Source organism: Trichosurus vulpecula, chromosome 1 (assembly GCF_011100635.1).
Source record: "Trichosurus vulpecula isolate mTriVul1 chromosome 1, mTriVul1.pri, whole genome shotgun sequence".
Taxonomy (NCBI): domain Eukaryota; kingdom Metazoa; phylum Chordata; class Mammalia; order Diprotodontia; family Phalangeridae; genus Trichosurus; species Trichosurus vulpecula.
The window spans coordinates 454111142-454130174 of NC_050573.1; positions in this window are offsets into that span (position 1 = coordinate 454111142).

The following is a 19033-nucleotide window of genomic DNA, read 5'->3' on the forward strand; positions in this document are numbered from 1 at the left end:
AGAGAAATCCTATTTAAAATAGTTTCAAAATGCATAAAATCTACTAATACACATTTACGATATATAAACAAAATTACAAGACACTCTTAACAGAACTAAAAGAAGATGGATAATCAGAAGAATATTCATTGCTCATGGACAATTAGTGCCATTATAATAAATGATGATTATCACCTAAATTAATTATAGATTAAGAGCTGTACCCAGCAAACTTATCAAGGGATTACTTTATAGAACTAGAGAAAATAATAAGAAAATCATTGAAAGGACCTGTAATGTCACTGAAATAGTAAAAAACAAAAATCAGAGGGAGTTATTTTTCATTATCTCTTCTGTGGACCTTAACTGGTTTTGTACTTAATTGGCTAACTTTCTTTTTAGTGATATTTTTATAAATGTGATTATAGTTGAGTATATTCTCTTTTTGACTCTACTTATTGCACTTCAGACAAAACTTCTCATTTTCTATGAATTCCTCATAATCATTATTGGTCTACACAATCATGTTTTATTATAGTCATGTACCATAAATTTTTCAGGCATTCCCTGATCAATAAACTCATTTCCCACTTTGCTTCTGTTGCTCCTAATTCTTTGCTACCAAAAAAACTGTGTGTATACACATACATATACACATACTACATATATACAGATACCTCATATGCATATATATGACAATATATTATTTATAAATTATACATATAATATATGTGATATATATCTAACATACATATGTATGTGTGTGTGCATAAAATCACCTTTGTTTCCATCTCCCATTTCCTTAAATTATGGGCCCAGAAGTAAAATTGATAGGTGAACGATTAAGGATGGTTTAGTAACTGATTTGTCTCATCTCCCTCTACAGTACATGAGTGTGCCTATCTTCCCAAAATCCTTCTCACTTTGAATGTCTGTTTCAACAATTCGGCTAGCAGCTGCTGTGGGGGTGAGAAACCAGCAGGAGCCCAAAAACAAGAATGCTGCAAGCCCAGGTTCTTTTGATCTGCTTTATTAAGGAGAGCAACTTTAAGGGGTTAACAATCTTACTTTAATCCAACATACAAATATTCACTCAGTTCAGGGGGAAAAGCCAGCACCCTGAACTTCAGAGAAAATATAAAAAAATTACAAACATTAACAGACAGACCTTGTCTGATTCAAATCTCAATGCATAGTTACCAGAGTTTACCAAAGTCCGAACATCCAGGTTTACAAGCTGGAGGGTTCTTAATTACAGCTGCCCTGAGTTTCCGCATCAGCGCACCACCAAGAGTGGGAGCCCTAAGCAAATAGCTCTGTCTTCTCTTTTTATGCACCCTTTAGCCATCATCAAATGTCATCTGAGCAACCAGAACTTCAGCTCTTACTATTGCCTCTGGTCTTAGCAACAACCCTTAGGACCCATGTGACCTAAAATCATCACAAAAATTCGACTTAAACCCACACGGTCTAAAAGCCTCTAATGTCACAAACATGTCACTCAAAGCCATGTAAACTAGGCTTTCCCTTGAGGCAAGGAGTTCATCAAAGACTCTTAATTTAATCAAGGAAACGAAGGCCAAACTCTTCAAGGCACTTGGTTGAATAAGTGCTAAGAGCCCATCTTGATTCCCAATACAATGTTACCATTTGTACCATGTGAAATGAAGCCTTAGAATTATTTTAATTTTCATTTCTTCTACTATCAATGATTTAGGGACATACTTTGATAAGGGAATTTATAATTTTCAAGTTTTTCTTGCAACTTTATTTTATATCTTTTAGTGACTTATCTATTGAGGAACGGCTTTTATTGCATTTTCCCCTCACTCTGCAGTTTCTTTTCTAATTCTTGCTTCATTGATTTTATTTGTCCAAAAGCTTTTTTAAAAATTTCATGTAGTCAAAAATGTGTATCTTTTATGATCTCTTTGATTACTTGTTTAGCAAAGGATTTTTCCCTAGTCATACCAGTAAATTATATCTGGTCTCATTCTGTGATAATTTATTTTTCTAATAGAATGACCTTTTATATTCATGTTACATATTCATTTTGTGTACATAGCTTAAGATGTTGGTCTAAACCTAATTTCTAATGAACTGTTTTCCAGTTTTCTCAGCAGTAGTTTCAAAAAGAAAGTTCTTCTCCAAGTAATTTGTGTTATTGGGTTTATCAGATTATGGACTACTATTTTAATTGGTTCTATTTCTTGCTAATCTATTCTCCTGCTTTCTCTTTTTTTAAACCATTGATGAAATAGTTTCAATGATCAATCAACAGTCATTTATTTAGCACTTTCCATCTATTGAACACTATTCTAAGCAGTGGTAACACAAGGAAAAAGCAGAAATGTTGGCGGCCGGATGGGTGTGCCCCACAATAGCACCCCGTACTCCCCGACTACCGCCTCACACTCACCCTGCCCACGGGTCTTCGGACGTCTCCGGCTCCTCCCGGGGGACGCGAGAGGAGAATCACCAGACAGCCACCGGAATGCGACAAGCAGGTTTATTGCAATGGCTTACCAGAAATCTTACACAAAATCCCACTGACCCTCTCTGGGGTGCGCCTTATATTGGGTGTTTCGGGTTAGCTCCTCCCCAGTTCCTCCCCGAGGGTGGAGCTCCTCCAGTTAGAACCGCCCCGGTACTGACGTGACAAAAGCCACACAGGCACTGCCGCGCCAGCAGGTCCAGACTCCCTGGCGTCTCACTACCCTCTCGGGGGGCCTAGGTCCAGAGCGCCCCTAACACAGAAAGAGTCCCTGCCCACCACTATTTTACATTCTAATGGTGAGAAAGCATATAATATATACAAGATAAATATAGAGTAGATAAAAGAAGACCTTAGAAGGGAAGCTGAGGAAATAGGAAAAGTCTCCTTGAAAAGGTGGTGCTTGAGTTAAGTCTTAAAATAAGCCAAGGATTCTGAGTTGAAGGTGATGAGGCAGATGATCCAAGGCATGGAGGAGAGCCAGTGAAAAAATACAGAGATGAGAGATAGAATGCCACATGTGAGGAGCAACAAGTAATCCAATATGACTGAAACATGAAATGGGAGCATACAGAGAAAAGTATTATATTAAAAGATAGGAAGGGTCTAGATGATGAAGAACTTATGATGCTAAGCACAGGTGATATGGTGTATATTAAACACTGTGTTTGGAGTCAGGAAGGTCTGAGTTTAAATCCTGTTTTGAGTACCTGTGTAAGTAAATTAATTAGCTTCTCTAAGCTACAATTTTCTCATCTGTAGAATTCTACTCAATTTAATAAACATTTATTAAGTATCTACTACATGCTAAGCACTGTGCTAAACTCTAAGGAAACAACCTTAAAAAAGTTCCTGCCCTCAAGGAGCATACACTCTAATGAGGACCTTACAATCTAATGTAAAATGAGTGATTTAGACTCAGTGGCCTAAAAGGTCTGTTTCAGCTCTAATTCTATGATGCTAAGATCTGAAAGCTAATAGCGAACCATTGTAATTTATTGAGTATGGGAGTGACAGTCAGACATACATGTTAGAAAAATCACCTTGGAAGTTTTATGGAGGATGGGTTGGAGTAGGAAGACGCTTGAGGTGGGGAGATGAATTATAATACTATTGCAGTAGTCCAGGCCAGAGATAATTAATTCAGGCTTCACATCTGAACTAATAAGGACTTAAAAGAAGTAGAAGAGATTAAGAAGAGGTGGCAAGAACATACAGAAGAACTATATAAGAAAGATCTTAACATCACTGACAACCACAACTGTGTGATCACTAATCTGAGAGGCAGATATCCTGGAAACTAAAGTCATGTGGGCCTTGAAAGCATTGCTAACAGCAAGACTAGCGGAGGTCACAGAATTCCAGCTACACTATTTAAAATAGTAAAAGATGAGCTGTTAAAGTGCTATACTCAATCAAGTGTTTGATATACACCATATCACCCATGCCACCATATCACCTGTGGCACCATATCACCATATGCCAGCAAATTCAGAAAACTCAACAGTGGCTACTAGATTGCAAGAAAAGGGGGAAACAGTATGGAAACAAACATATACAAAACAAGTTATATACAGGCTAAATAAGAAATAATCAAAAGAGGGAAGACAGTAGAATTATGAGGGGTTGAGAAAGGTTTTCTATAAAGATAAGATTTTGTTGTTGTTTGTCCTTCATTTTCTAAGAGGACCAATGACATCATTGGATTTAAGTGTGACAGATTGCACAAAGTCATCAGCTTCACTCTCTTTCAGAGTCCTCAAAGTCCAGTGACAAGACAAAAGTCAGGACAACTATCAATGGCCCAGGATGTAATGGATGACTGTCATCTTTGATGTCTGACCAAGCTCTAAGCCCTCCACACTGCCTGCATCATGGCCTTTGGAACAAATGGTTCCCAACATGCTAGTGGTAGATCTCCCCCTAACTCACCAATGTGGTTGAGGCCTTAGTTACTCTCAACCTGGTTTAGCCCATCTGCCAAGACAGTTTTACTGGGATGTGGCCACTGGTCATGCTACAGCTTCTTGGAGTCACAGGTGAGAACTGGGGGACAAAGGTAGATGAGGAGCCCTGAGAAGGTCTCAGCAAGCTCTCACACCAGAGGTGCTAGTCCTCCCTTAACACTCCATAAACTCCAAAGTTAAGATTTCAGTTGGATCTCAAAAGAAGACAGGGAAGCCAGTAGGCAGAGATGAGGAGAGAAAACATTTTAGGCACTGAGAACAGGCAAAGAAAATGCCCAGAGCCAAGAGATGGAGTGTCTTGTCCATGAACCCACTAGGAGGTCAGTGTCATTGGATCAAAGACTATGCATCAGGGAGTAAAGTCTAAGAAGACTAGAAAAGTAGGAGGTACTAGGATATGAAGGGCTTTAATGCCAAACAAAGCACTCACTACTTCTAACTGCCCTGCATATATCTTGTACTTACATAGTTATTTGTATTTATCTCTCCCATTAGAATGTCAGTTCTTTGAGGACAGGCACTGCTTTTGCCCTTCTTTCTGCATCCTCAGTGCTTATTGCTTACACATAATAAACTCTTTATAAGTGCCTGTTGAATGATTGACTGACTAGGAATTCCCAAGATCAATGAAATTATAAATCTAGTCCAATGAAACAAAAAGTAACAGTAAACAAAAATGTCCTCAAAAATAATTCCTATTTCTTATACTTTTTGTTTAAATTTAAACTCCATATGCCAATAAAGCATCCAGACCTAAAGATTCAAACTGGGACCAATGAATTGATGTCAAGCTAATACTATGCACTATCAAGGTTAAAAGCTGGATATTGGAAAAAGCAAAACTATTAAAATATAAACAAGGTGGGGGAAAGTATAAGGAAAGTATATTTTATAGAAATCAATCTACTACAAACTATGAAACCACAATGAATCTGAAAATCAATGACAATGAATTATTGATTAAGGTCAGAAAACTAGAAGACATTTGAAAAATCTTTTCAGAATTGATACAATCTATTAAGATGAATATTTGGGAAGGCATTCATTATATACTTTCTGAGGGGTAGAAAATAGAGAAACAGCCTTCCATACTCCTTCTGCAAGAGGACAGCTGAGAGGCAACTGCATATATCTCTCAATCCATCAGTCAACAAACATTTATTAAGCCAAGTAATATGCTATACATTGGGGATACAAACACACACAGAAAAAGGAAAACAATCCCTGCTCTCTATAAGCTTACATTCTAATGAGGTTTTTGCAAGAAAGCTCACAAGGGAAGTTGGGAGAAGAAGGGCCTGATAATGGAAGGATCCATCCAATCAGAGAGCGAGACCACAGAGGCAGTAGGTACTCTTCATTAGCAATGGGACAATGGGTAAGCCATTTAACCTGTAAAATGAGGGTGATAATAACTATGCTACCTCCCTCAAAATGTTCTTCTGAGAAAAGCACTTTTGAAACTATTAAATTCTGGGTTAACGTGAGCTATTAATATTAGTCTAGGAAATAAAACAGGGAATTATAGTAATGAGTTAACATTTATTTAATACTTTAAGGTTTACAAAGTGTTTTCTTTACATATAGGCATCTACCAAAGATTAATTGATTATGGATACAATGTCACTCATGGACTTGGGGGTAGCTCACTATGGTAATGGTCTTATGGACTATAGATTTCATACAGCATTATCCTATGTCTGTAACCTTGACCCACATGACTAATTTGTATTAAAAATAAAAAGCCCATATACAGAAGAGGGTCCACTTACAAATGACTTGGTTTCTGTATATGTGCTTTCATGTACATGTAAATAAATTTATGAGACAATAAAGGCACCTGAAAATTCAGAGTTAGTTGACCATTTTCTGATGGATGGAAAAGTACACAGGCAAAGCATTATTTGGAGAGATATGACAATGCTTATTATAGCCCACGGTAGTGCTAATCTGTCAGCTACTGCTGTCTCAAGCAAATTCAGAGAATTGTAGTTAACAAGGGCACATATATCCTCATGGAGCATAGCCCTGCTAAGAAAGATGGCCTGTGTCCAATGCTGGATAGTCCAAGTGAGTCATTAGAACAGTCAGGGAAGCAGGCACTGTGACCAGATGTATTGGTCTTATCATTTGTCATTATAAATCTGTAACAAACTGAGACTAGGGGACATTGTAACCATGGTTTATGCGTTAATGTCTTGCATGCTTCTGTTTCCCTCTATTATTCCTCAGCAAATTAATCTCAATCAAAACAAGAACAAGCAGAGATACAGAGATTTTCCAGGGAAGACTGCTGGAGTCAAAGGACCTGGGTTCAGTTACCAACTTCATCACATCAACTCCATCTCTTCATCCCCTGTGTGATAAATTACCCTCTTTGGGCATCATTTTCTTCATCTCAATAAATCATAAACATTTATTAAGCACCTACTATGTAACAGGCACTGTGTTAAGTGCTGGGACACTTAAAGAGACAAAAGACAGTCCTTGCTGTCTAGGAGTTTACAATCTAATGAGGGAGATAATACACAAATATTTAAAAAGCAAGTAATATACAGGATAAATAAGAAATAATTAACAGAAAAAAAGACCCTGGAATTACAAAGAGTTGAGGAAGGCTTTCTGTAGAAGGTGGGATTTTAGTTGGGGCTTAAAGAAAACAGGGAGATCAGTAGTTGGAACAGAGGAGGGAGAGTGTTCCTAGGATGAGAAACAGCCTGAGGAAATGCTGGAGCTGAGATGGAGTATCATGTTCACAGCATAGCCAGGAGGCCACTGTTACTGAGTTGAAAAGTGTGCTGTCAGGAGTAAAGTATAAGAAGACTATAAAGGTAGGAGGGGGTTAGATTATGAAGGGATTTTATCGCCAAACAAGATATTTTATATTTGCTCCTGGAGGCAATAGGGAGCCACTGGAGTTTATTGAGAAGGGGAGTGATGTGATTGGAATTTCCCTTTAGAAAAAATCACTTTAGTGGCTGAATGGAGGATGAATTGGAGTGGTAAGAGACTTGAGGCAGGCACACCCACCAGCAGGTTATTGCAATAGTCCAGGTGAGAGGCGACAAGGGTCTGAACTAGAGTGGTGGTAGTGTCAGGAGAGACGGGGGATTATTTAAGAAATGTTACAAAGGTGAATTCAGCTGTCCTTGGCAACAGCTTAAATATAAGGGTGGGAGGTAAGATACAGTGAGGAATCCAGGGTGACTCCTAGGTTGTAAGCCTGAGGGACCGGGAGGATAGTGTTACCTTCTACAGTGATAGAGAAGATGGGTGTGGGAGGCGTGTTAGAGAGGAAAATAATGAATTCCATTTTGGACATACTGAGTTTAAGTTGTACGCTAGACATCCAGTTTGAGATGTCTGAAAGGCAATTGGAGAGGCAAGATTGGAAGTCAGGAGAAAGATTGGAGCAGTATAGTTAAATTTGAGAATAGTCAGTAGAGAGATGGGAATTATATTCATGGGAGCTAATGAGATCACCAAGTGAAGTAATATAAAGGGAAATGAGAAAAGGACCCAGCATAGAACCTGGAGGAATACTTACAGTTAGAGGGTTTTATCTTAAGGAAGATCTAGCATTCAGGTAGGAGGAGAACCAGGAGAGAGTAGTATGCCCAACACCTAGAAAGAAGAGGGTATCAAGGGAGAGAGGATGTGTCAGAGTCTTCAGAGTGGTCAAAGAGAATAAGGATTAAGAAAAGGCCATTGGATCATTAATAACTTTTGAGAAAGCAGCTTCAAGGAATGATAAGGGTAGATTGTAAAGGGTTAAGAAAAGAAGAGACAAAGTGGAGGCACCTATTATAGATGGTCTTTTTGAAGAGTTTAACTACAAAGGACAGAAGAGATCTAGGATGTTAGCAAGGATAGAAGGATCAAGTGAGGTTGTTTTTTGTTTGTTTTGTTTTGTTTTCTACAATAAGGGAGACACGGGCATGTTTGTAGACAGTAGGGAATGAGCCAGTGGACAGAGAGAGATTGAAAATAAGTGAACAGTGTGGATGAAAAAGGGGAGCAGTGTGTTGGAGGAGACAGGATAGAACAGGATCGCTTGAACAAGTAGAGGAGTTAGCCTTGGTAAAGAGTAAAGCCATTTCATCATGTAAGACAGGAGTGAAGGAGGAGAATTGTCATCTGAGTGATAGAAGTCATCAGAGTGATACAACATGAGGAAAAGGGGGGAAGGAGTTCATGAAGAATGACCTCAGGTTTTTCTGTAAAATATGTAGCAGGTTCTCATCTCATCTAAGAGGGAGTGAGGGGGAGCCATGGTAGGCTTAGGAGGAATACAAAGGTTTGGAAGAGCCACTGTGGAGGGTGGGATAGTGAGTTGATAATAGAGGTATAGTAAGATTGCCTAGAAGCAGTGAGGGCCCAATTGATGTTATGTAACATAAATTTGTAGTGGAGTTGGTCAGAAAGGTGGCATGATTCTATCTTCATATGTAGCATATGTGTAAGAATGAAGGCAGGGAATGGTAGGAGTGACCCAAGACTGAGGCTTGGCTAGATGTAATTGATGATGTGATATAGGAATGGGAAAGAATGACTAGTGCAGGGGAGATGGCCTGGGAAAGAACTGAGGGGTCAAGGGATCAGAAGTCACAGTGTGGGTGAAGGGTAGGGTTATGTGAGGGAAGGCAAAGGGAAAGGTGAAAAGTCTATTAGATTATGACCAGATATGGGGATTTCTGAATCCTTGAACATGGAGGTCGTATATTTGTGGGTAATGGAAAGATCAGAGGTATGACCAATTTTGTATGTAGTTGAGGTAGGGTGGAGGAGTAGCTCATGGAAAGTGATTAGGTTGAGGAACTGAGGGCATTTGAGTGAGAATTAATATGTATGTTGAAGTCCCCTAATATGAGGACAGGAGTTGGAGAGGAGAAAAAAATGTAAGCCAACATACTAAATTCACTGAGAAAAGGAGAGTGATCTGTGTGTGTGTGTGTGTGTGGCGGGGCGGGGTGCAGTATGGGGAGAGAGACAGGTCTATATACAGTAGCTACCAGAATTTTGATTTGTTGCTCAGTAGTATCTGATTCTTCATGACCCCAGAAACCACAGCATACCAATACTGTCCATGGGGTTTTCTTGGCTAAGATACTGGAAAGGTTTGTCATTTCCTTCTCCAATAGATTGTTTTTTAATTTAAATTTATTTATTTAACATATTTAGTTTTCAGCATTGATTTTCACAATAGTTTGAATTACAAATTTTCTCCCCATTTCTACCCTCCCCCCCACTCCAACATGGCATATATTCTGGTTGCCCTGTTCCCCAGTCAGCCCTCCGCTCTATCACCCCTCTCCCCTCTCATTCCCTTTTCCCTTCCTTTCTTGTAGGGCAAGATAAATTCCTACACCCCATTGCCTGTATATCTTATTTTCTTTTTGCATGCAAAAACTTTTTTTTTGTTTTTGAACATCTGTTTTTAAAACTTTGAGTTCCAAATACCCTCCCCTCTTCCCTTCCCACTCCCCCCCTCCCTAAGAAGTCAAGCAATTCAACCTAGGCCACATGTGTATCGTTATGTATAACCCTTCCACAATACTCATGTTGTGAAAGACTAATTATATTTTGCTCCTTCCCAACCCATCCGACTTTATTGAATTTTCTCCCTTGACCCTGTCCCCTTTCCAAAGTGTTTGTTTTTGATTACCTCCAACCCCATCTGCCCTCCCCTCCATCACCCCCCCTTTTATTTTTTTTTATCTTCCTCCCTCTTCTTTCCTGTGGGGTAAGATACCCAATTGAGTATGCATGGTATTCCCTCCTCAGGCCAACTCTGATGAGAGCAAGGTTCATTCATTCCCCCCTCACCTGCCCTCTCCCCTCCTCCCACAGAACTGCTTCCTCTTGCCACCTCTATGTGAGATAATCCAACCAATTCTATCTCTCCCTATCTCTCTCTCTCAGTATGTTGCTCTCTCATCCTTTAATTTGATTTTATTTCTTTTAGATATCTTCCCTTCATCTTCAACTCACCCTGTGTCTGCTCTCTCTCTTTTATATATATATACACACACACACACACACACACATAGATATATACATACATACACATTCACCTATATATACATAAATATATACATATATATATATGAATATTCCCTTCAGCTACCCTAACACTGACATCTCATGTATCATACACATCATCTTTCCATGTAAGAATGTAAACAAAACAGTTCAACTTTAGTAAGTCCCTTGCAATTTCTGTTTCTTGATTACCTTTTCATGCTTCTCTTGATTCTTGTGTTTGAAAGTCAAATTTTCTATTTAGTTCTGGTCTTTTCACTGAGAAAGCTTGAAAGTCCTCTATTTTATTGAAAATCCATATTTTGCCTTGAAGCATGATACTCAGTTTTGCTGGGTAGGTGATTCTAGGTTTTAATCCTAGCTCCATTGACCTCTGGAATATCATATTCCAAGCCCTTCAATCTCTTAATGTAGAAGCTGCCAGATCTTGGGTTATTCTGATTGGGTTTCCACAATACTCAAATTGTTTCTTTCTGGCTGCTTGCAGTATTTTCTCCTTGATCTGGGAGCTCTGGAATTTGGCAATGATATTCCTTGGAGATTTCTTTTTGGAATCTCTTTGAGGAGGCGATCGATGGATTCTTTCAATTTCTATTTTGCCCTGTGGCTCTAGAATATCAGGGCAGTTCTCCTTGATAATTTCTTGAAAGATGATATCTAGACTCTTTTTTTGATCATGGCTTTCAGGTAGTCCAATAGTTTTTAAATTATCTCTCCTGGATCTATTTTCCAGGTCAGTGGTTTTTCCAAGGAGATATTTCACATTGTCTTCCATTTTTTCATTCCTTTGGTTCTGTTTTATAATATCCTGATTTCTCATCAAGTCACTAGCTTCCCCTTGCTCCAATCAAATTTTTAAAGTAGTATTTTCTTCAGTGGTCTTTTGGACCTCCTTTTCCATTTGGATAATTCTGCCTTTCAAGGCATTCTTCTCCTCATTGGCTTTTTGGAGCTCTTTTGCCATTTGAGTTAGTCTGTTTTTTAAGGTGTTGTTTTCTTCAGTGTATTTTTCAGTATTTTTTTGGGTCTCCTTTTGCAAGTCATTGACTTGTTTTTCATGGTTTTCTCGAATCCTTCTCATTTCTCTTCCCAATTTTTCCTCTACTTCTTTAACTTGCTTTTCCAAATCCTTTTTGAGCTCTTCCATGGCCTGGGACCAGTTCATGTTTTTCTTGGAGGCTTTTGTTGTAGGCTCTATGACTTTGTTGTCTTCTTTAGGCTGTATGTTTTAGTCTTCTTTGTCACCAAAGAAAGAATCCAAAGTCTGAGACTGAATCTGTGTGTGCTTTCGCTGCCTGGCCATATTCCCAACCAACTAACTTGACCCGTGAGTTTTTCAGTGGGGTATGACTGCTTGTAGACTAACGAGTTCTATGTTCCATGTTTGGGGGGGAGGTGCCAGCTCTGACACACCCGCACTACTCCTTCCCCAAGAACCCCCAGCCCGGGCTGGGCTTAGATCTTCAGCAGGCTGTTGCACTCCTGCTCTGATCCGCCACTTAATTCCTCCCCCCAGGTGGGCCTGGGGCCAGAAGCAGCAGCAACTGTTGCTGCCCCACCTCTGCTGCCCCCGGGGCTGGAAGCCCAACTGCGAACTCCTTCCACTCCTGCAGCTTTTCCCACTAACCTACTCCGCAGTCTTTGGTGTTTGTGGGTTGAGAAGACTGGCAACTGCAGCAGCTCACTGATTCAGGGTGCTAGGGCCCCCTCTGCCCAGCTCCTGGTCTGGTTGATCCACGCCGCTCAGGCTGAGCTCTGCTCCACTCCGTTCCCAGCTCCCAGCTCCCAGCTCTGTGTGGGATAGACCTCACCCAGAGACCATCCAGGCTGTCCTGGGCTGGAGCCCTGCTTCCCTCAGCTGTTCTGTGGGTTCCGCCGCTCTAGAATTGGTTCAGAGCCATTTTCTATAGGTTTTTGGAGGGACTCGGCAGGGAGCTCAAGCTGGTCCCTGCTTTCCAGCCGCCATCTTGGCTCCGCCCCCCCCTTCTCCAATAGATTAAAGCAAACAGAGGTTAAGTGACTTATCCTGGATCACATGAGGCTACATTTGTACTCAGATCCTCCTGACTCTACGTCCAGTGCTTTATCCACTGAGCTATCTGCCTCTAAAATTTTGGCAAGTGAATTGTTACACTTGCCTTAGGGGATGACAGGTTCCATAGCCACCATCTGATATGAATAGCATGAACCTCAAAGGAAGAGAAGTTAGTGTGAGATGGAGGAAAGGGGATAACCTTGAAGTGAAAATGGGGAACAGAGATGAACACCCTTACTTTAACCAGTGAGCTGAGGAGATCATACAAATTGGCAAAAAGTGACAAAAAAAATTGGCAACAGTGAATATTGTAGGGTTTGGGAGAGGATATGTATACTAATACATTGTTGGTACAATGAAGTTATCTAATAACTTTGGAAAGCAATTTGGAAATTATGAAAATATAGTGCCTAAAATGTCTATACCCTTTGAACCAGAGACTCCATTACTGTGTTTATAGCCCCAATGAATTCATTAATAAGAAAAAATATCCCCATATATTCCAAAATATTTATAGCAGAACTTTTTGTGATAGCTAAAAATTGGAAACAAAGTAGATTGGGAATGGCCAAACAAATTGTGACAGATGAATGTAATGTGTTATTACTGTGCTCAAAGAAATGGTGTGTGTGATAAATATAGGGAAGCATGGAAACATCAATATCCACTGATGAAATAAGTAGAGCCAAGGAAACAATATACAATATACAATATATTCTATGTAAATGGAAATAACAACTACACACTTAAAAATCAAAAGTAAATTAAACACAATTATAAAGATCTTGCAGGACTCATGTGAAGAAATACCCCCAACTTATCCCTTTGTGGAGTTGGGAGGTACACAGCTGTTGCACACTGCACATGTTTTCAGACTTTTTCAAGTATCAACCAGTTGTGCTGACATTTTTCCCTCTCTAAAAAATACCATTTGTCATATAAGGGATAGCTCTCAGGGAGGAGGAGAGAGAGAATACATGGGATATTATGGCAATGTAAGAAACAGAAAATTTCAATAAAAACATATTGAAAAAAAGAATTAGAAAAAAAGAAATACAGAAAAAAAGAAAAAAAAAAGGATTAGCCAAAGCATATAGGAAAAGGAGAATTTTTGTGGGACTGGTGGCAACAATTGAAGCTGCTGCATTGTTCCTCACACTGACCTATTTGAGGAGGAGGCAATTATACTCCCTACTTGTTAAACATACTTTTAAAATGCAAGTCCTGGTAGTTGATAAAAGGGAGGTGGCTGATAAAGGCCTGAAGTACAGCTGGTGAGCAAATTTCAACATTATTACATGTTCACACAGGAGACTATGTGGGGTTTGCAGCCAGATGTATAATGCTACTTTTGAACTCTAAGAAACTGAGAAAAGGAAAAGAGAATAAGGGATGATCAAGAAGGGTTTTGAAGGCATGGTCCTTGAAGTGGGGGAGGCAGCAGGATAGAAGGTCTAAGAAGAGAAATATTAGAATAACCTTATGATTATCATGATAGTCCATCTGAGAAGAAAAACAAAGTGGTTTCTTTGCAATGGGGGTATCATTGAGATAATACCACATGATGAACCTAGTTGACCAGACTGTGTGACTTCAGCAGAAGGTAGATGTTGGCAGTAGCATAGTATTGGGGCCTTGCAAGGTTTTTAGTTCTATGTTTTAGTTTTGAGAAATGGAATTCAAGAGTGACTGAAACTGTATTTTTGAACTGGTCAACCAAAAGGTTTATAGTCTGAAGGGACAAAAGGGAGGCCAGAACAGGGATTCTAAAAGGAAAGGATGAGAGGTAGAGGTCATGTCAAGGATGGAGGAGAGGTTAAGAGGAAGTTAAGATTGGAAAGAGGAATTTCAGAGATAGTACTAGTGGTTAAATGATAAGGTTCCATAAATAGTTAGATCATTATACTTTTTTAAAATGCTTTCAAACATACTTCAGTGATTTTAACAAAATAATTTACTACTCAAATAATAAACTCTGTATTTTCTTTGAGTAAATAGAAAACTGTGGAATCTTTTTCGTGAGTGAGAATCTGAATATTGTTGTAAGGAAAGAATGTATACAGTTTAAAACTTTTTCCCTTTTTTGTTGGTTCATCATTTCATTTGAATTATTTTATTGTTCTTTGATTTCAGATATGAGAAAGAGATCTAAAATGAGCCCTTTATCATTTTCCTATATAAAAAATAGAATTTTGATAGAGAAGAGTTATAGCACTAATTTCCTTTTTATGATTTAATGTACTTTATAATGAATCATTTAAGAAGGTACTACATTCACAATATTCACACATGTACAAGGAGGTCTTTGACATCTAATAAATGGCATTTGCTTTAGGAAGAGTGGCATATTAGAACTATTGAAAATGAATTTGCACTCATATCTAGCTTTAATTATGAATGAAAATCTAGTTTTTGCTTGAGGAAAAGGAAACTAGCCATCATTTTACAAATTATATTGGCTCATGGTTTTATCAAACCAAACCATTTTCCAACTATATATCATAAAAGTTTAAACCTAACATAAAAGTTTAAAAAACGCAAGAAGTTTAAACATCTACAATAGATTCAGAATAGGTTTCTTCCCCTCCATAGTTTTAATTGAGATAGTAGGCTTAGGATCCCTCATCTTAATGTAGATATTTCTGCTTTTTTTTTTTTTTCTGAGATTGAGATATACCCGAAAGGCTGTAACAGTGGGATGTAAGCCTTGACAATTCCTAACATGGTGGAAAGTTTTGAGTATTAGTATAGCAACAGTCATATGTCTTTCCTAGGAAAACCAACTTAACTCAATTTGGAGAGGCCTGTCATCAAAAACTTCAATACCAGGTATAAATATTTTTGGCTAAAGGACTTCAGGATGACATATCTCTCTAACACTTAGAGGGACTGTTGTCTTCATGGGTGGAAGGCAGGAAGGAGAAGCTTAAGTAAGTCATGAGACACTTAAGAGGAGCTATAGTAATTACTATTTCCAATGGAAGACAGTCCTAAAAGATTATTCTGAGTAATTCTTTTCTGCTATCATGGTTTTAAAAGTTATTATTAATGACTAAGCTTGTTTAATTATAAACAATCCTTCATCTCTACTAGGTACACACATCTAATATTTACAGACTTATCATGTTCTGTTTTAGTCATTGCTTAGCCAATGCCACACATATTTAGCTCTTCTAATCATTCTTTAATCAGTCCCTCCAGCCCCTTAATTATTCTATTCCTCTTTACAGAAGAGAATTTTCTTCAGTTTGACTGTAGTAGTCTGGTTGCACAAGAGCAAACACGCGAATTCATGTCAAAACATTGCTTTTTTAAAAAAAAATATTTTTACCTATAAATTTTGTTTTGGTATTGCCTAAAAATTTCCACTTTAAAAACAACATAAACATAAAAAAATCCCCATAAACTTCTCAAAATTAACATAATTTGTTTTTATGTCACCTATACCTCCCCCCGCAAGAGACATTTCTAATATCAAAGCATTTTTAAATTAAAAAGATAAAAGAAGGAAAAAAATCAGCAAAACGTATCACTATATCCAAACTTCCCCCCAATATGAACAATATGCGTAATGTTCCACATCTGTGGACCCCCACCCCCAATTTTCCAAGAAGGAGCTGGGCTAGATAATCTTCTTATATCTTCTTCCATGCTTTGTTTGTTTTCTGTAATTTCACATGTATTTTTAAAAAATTGTTTTGTGATTCTTTTTTTCCATTTACAATGTTTTAATCATTGGAGGTATCGCTTTCTTGACTCCGATCACTTGACTTTGTATCAGTTTACATAACTCTTTCCTTACTTCTCTGTATTCATAATATTTGTCATGTCTTACAGTACAGGGGTATTCCATTATATCCACAGGCCAAAAAAGATTTTTTTAGCTTTTTTCCAATTGATATGCATCTACTTATTTCCAGCTCATTGTAACCACAAAAGGTGCTGCTTTCATATTTTGGCATATATGGGACCTTTTTTTTTAGATCAGTGACCTCCTTGGAGATATATGCTGACCAGTGGAAATCTCTGGGTCAGTGAGTGTGAACATTTATACTTTATTTGCAAAATTTTAAATTTCTTTCTAGAATTATTATGCTAATTCCTACTCCACCAACAGAGAGCCTAATCTTCCACAACCTCTCCAACATTAGCTATTCTCATCTTTTGTTATCACTCACAATTCTCTGGGTATAATGTACAACTTAGTGGTTCTTTTGATTTGTATTTCTCTTATTATTAGTGATTTGGTGCATTCTTTCATGTGGCTGTTAATAGTTTGAAATTTTTCTTTTGATTACTGTTTGATCATAACTTTTGATTACATATATGTTGGAGAATATTATTATTCTCAATATTGATTGCTTATATTTCTTCAATACCAAACTCTTGCCTGAAAAAAGTGATACAACAGTTTTTTTCTCATTTAATTGCTTCCTTTTGTGTCATAGAAGTATTGATTTTGTTTGTCTATATCTCATTTATTTAAGAATATATCACCCACTCATAGCTGTGAAAGCTATATATGAACTCTTTCTCTTCTACTTTTAAGTTGATTTTTAATATTTGAGTCAAGCAACTATTTCAGACATATTGTGGGATATAGAACAAGATGTTCTTTTAAGCCTAGTTTCTACCAGACTGCTTTATCATTACATCTTTTTAAAAAATGATTCATTTCTTTGTTTTGATATCATGTATCATTCCCTTCCCCTTACCATATTGGTATTCTTATAATAAAGAATAGAAAGAGAGAGAGAGAGAGAGAGAGAGAGAGAGAGAGAGAGAGAGAGAGAGAGAGAGAAAGGAAGGGAAGGAAGGGAGGGAGGGAGGAAGGAAAGAAGGGAGTGAGGAAGGAAGGAAGTCCACCTAAACAACACGGTTACTATTTTGCCCTCAGCTCCTAAACTACCTTGTATTTATTAATTTATTATTATTATTTTAATTATAATTCTTTCAGCATATACACACATAATAGGTTCCCTCTCCACCCAGGACACTAGTGGAACTGGGTTCATAGACCTTCACATTTCCATAATACCACTCCATGCTGTTGAGAGCTATGATGCTAAGGAGCACATTGAATTTAGCCACTCTCAGGTGAATTGATCTGGCATTTTCTTAATAACTTGGGCAAAAAAACAAGTTCATGAATACAGTTCTAGGGCTCTAGGGGAGTGTTTCTAGGTCCTTAGGGAAATTCTTTACAACTTGCTTTGAGGGCTTCTTATCTGTTTTTATCCTCTATCTTGTCTTATCTCATTATCTTTATCTTCTTTATCTTTACCTGGGAGTTTCTGACTATTTTTTTAATTATTAAAGATCTTGCAAATCTTAACTCTTAGTATCTAAACAGTTATTGCACTAGGAATGGAAATACAGCAGGGACAAGAATTGGGCTTGAGACCAGTTAAAAATTGTTACTAGAGAGAGAGTGGCCTGGAAGGAAAATCATACAAATATAGCCTTAGAGGTAGAAGGGATCTTATCATTTAGTCCAATTCTCAACTGAAGCTTAGAGAAGGTGTGACTTGCCAAGATCCCTTTTGGCTTTTTGATTGAACAATGCCAGTGTAGGAAGTAAAATGTCAAGTGGCTAATAAGCAGTCTGGTAAACATTGTCTTCCAACTGGGCTTAAGTATAAGCCTCCCAACTGATTGCATTCCTAGTAATAAGTTACTGAATTCTGGTTTAATCATTCCCTTTTCTTTAGGGGAATAATCTTCCTGTTCCATACCAAATTCACGTTTATACACTGGGTATGTTTGGGGTTTTTGTTTTGTTTTGTTTTTACTTCTCTTCGTCCTATTTGCTAGGGAAAGGGAAAGCCTTAGACTTTCAACTCTAAACCATTTCCTTAATTAGCAACTTCATCAGTAGCAGTTTTCTCTCAATAGCCAAGGAGGAGGGAAAAGCCAATAAATGTGAGAATTAGGGAACCTACTTCCCTTATTGAGAAATCAAGCAATCACAAAGTAACGAGTGCAGGTAAAGGTAAAATGAATAGCAGGTAATGGACACATATTGGCAACAGTCATCAGCTAGCCACTCTTTTAGACTCCTAATTTATTTGCATGTTGTCTCCCCCACAAAATGGAAGCTCCTTGAGGGTAACCATTGTTTTTGTATCCCCAGAATCTAGCACAATGCCTAGCATGCACAGTTCATACACACACACATATATACATTCATATATACACATACACACATATATGTATGTATATCTGTAGTCAGTTCTCTGCTTAGCTCTGCCAGCTAAATTTCTATTCTTGTATCTTTTTTTATCTCCCTCTAATCCTCTGTGATATTGGTCAAGTTTTAAAAATATTTATGTTGATAATTTTGTTTATAAGAGGTAGAAAAATCATGGTAACAAAAATGCTCTGACCTCATGCAACTATGTTAAATTCAAAACATTGCTTATCACCACAATTCTCCCTTTTGATCAGGATGAAATACAAAATTTTATAATCGTATTTCAATTTGGAGTCAGGTATATGACTTATGATGCCATTTCT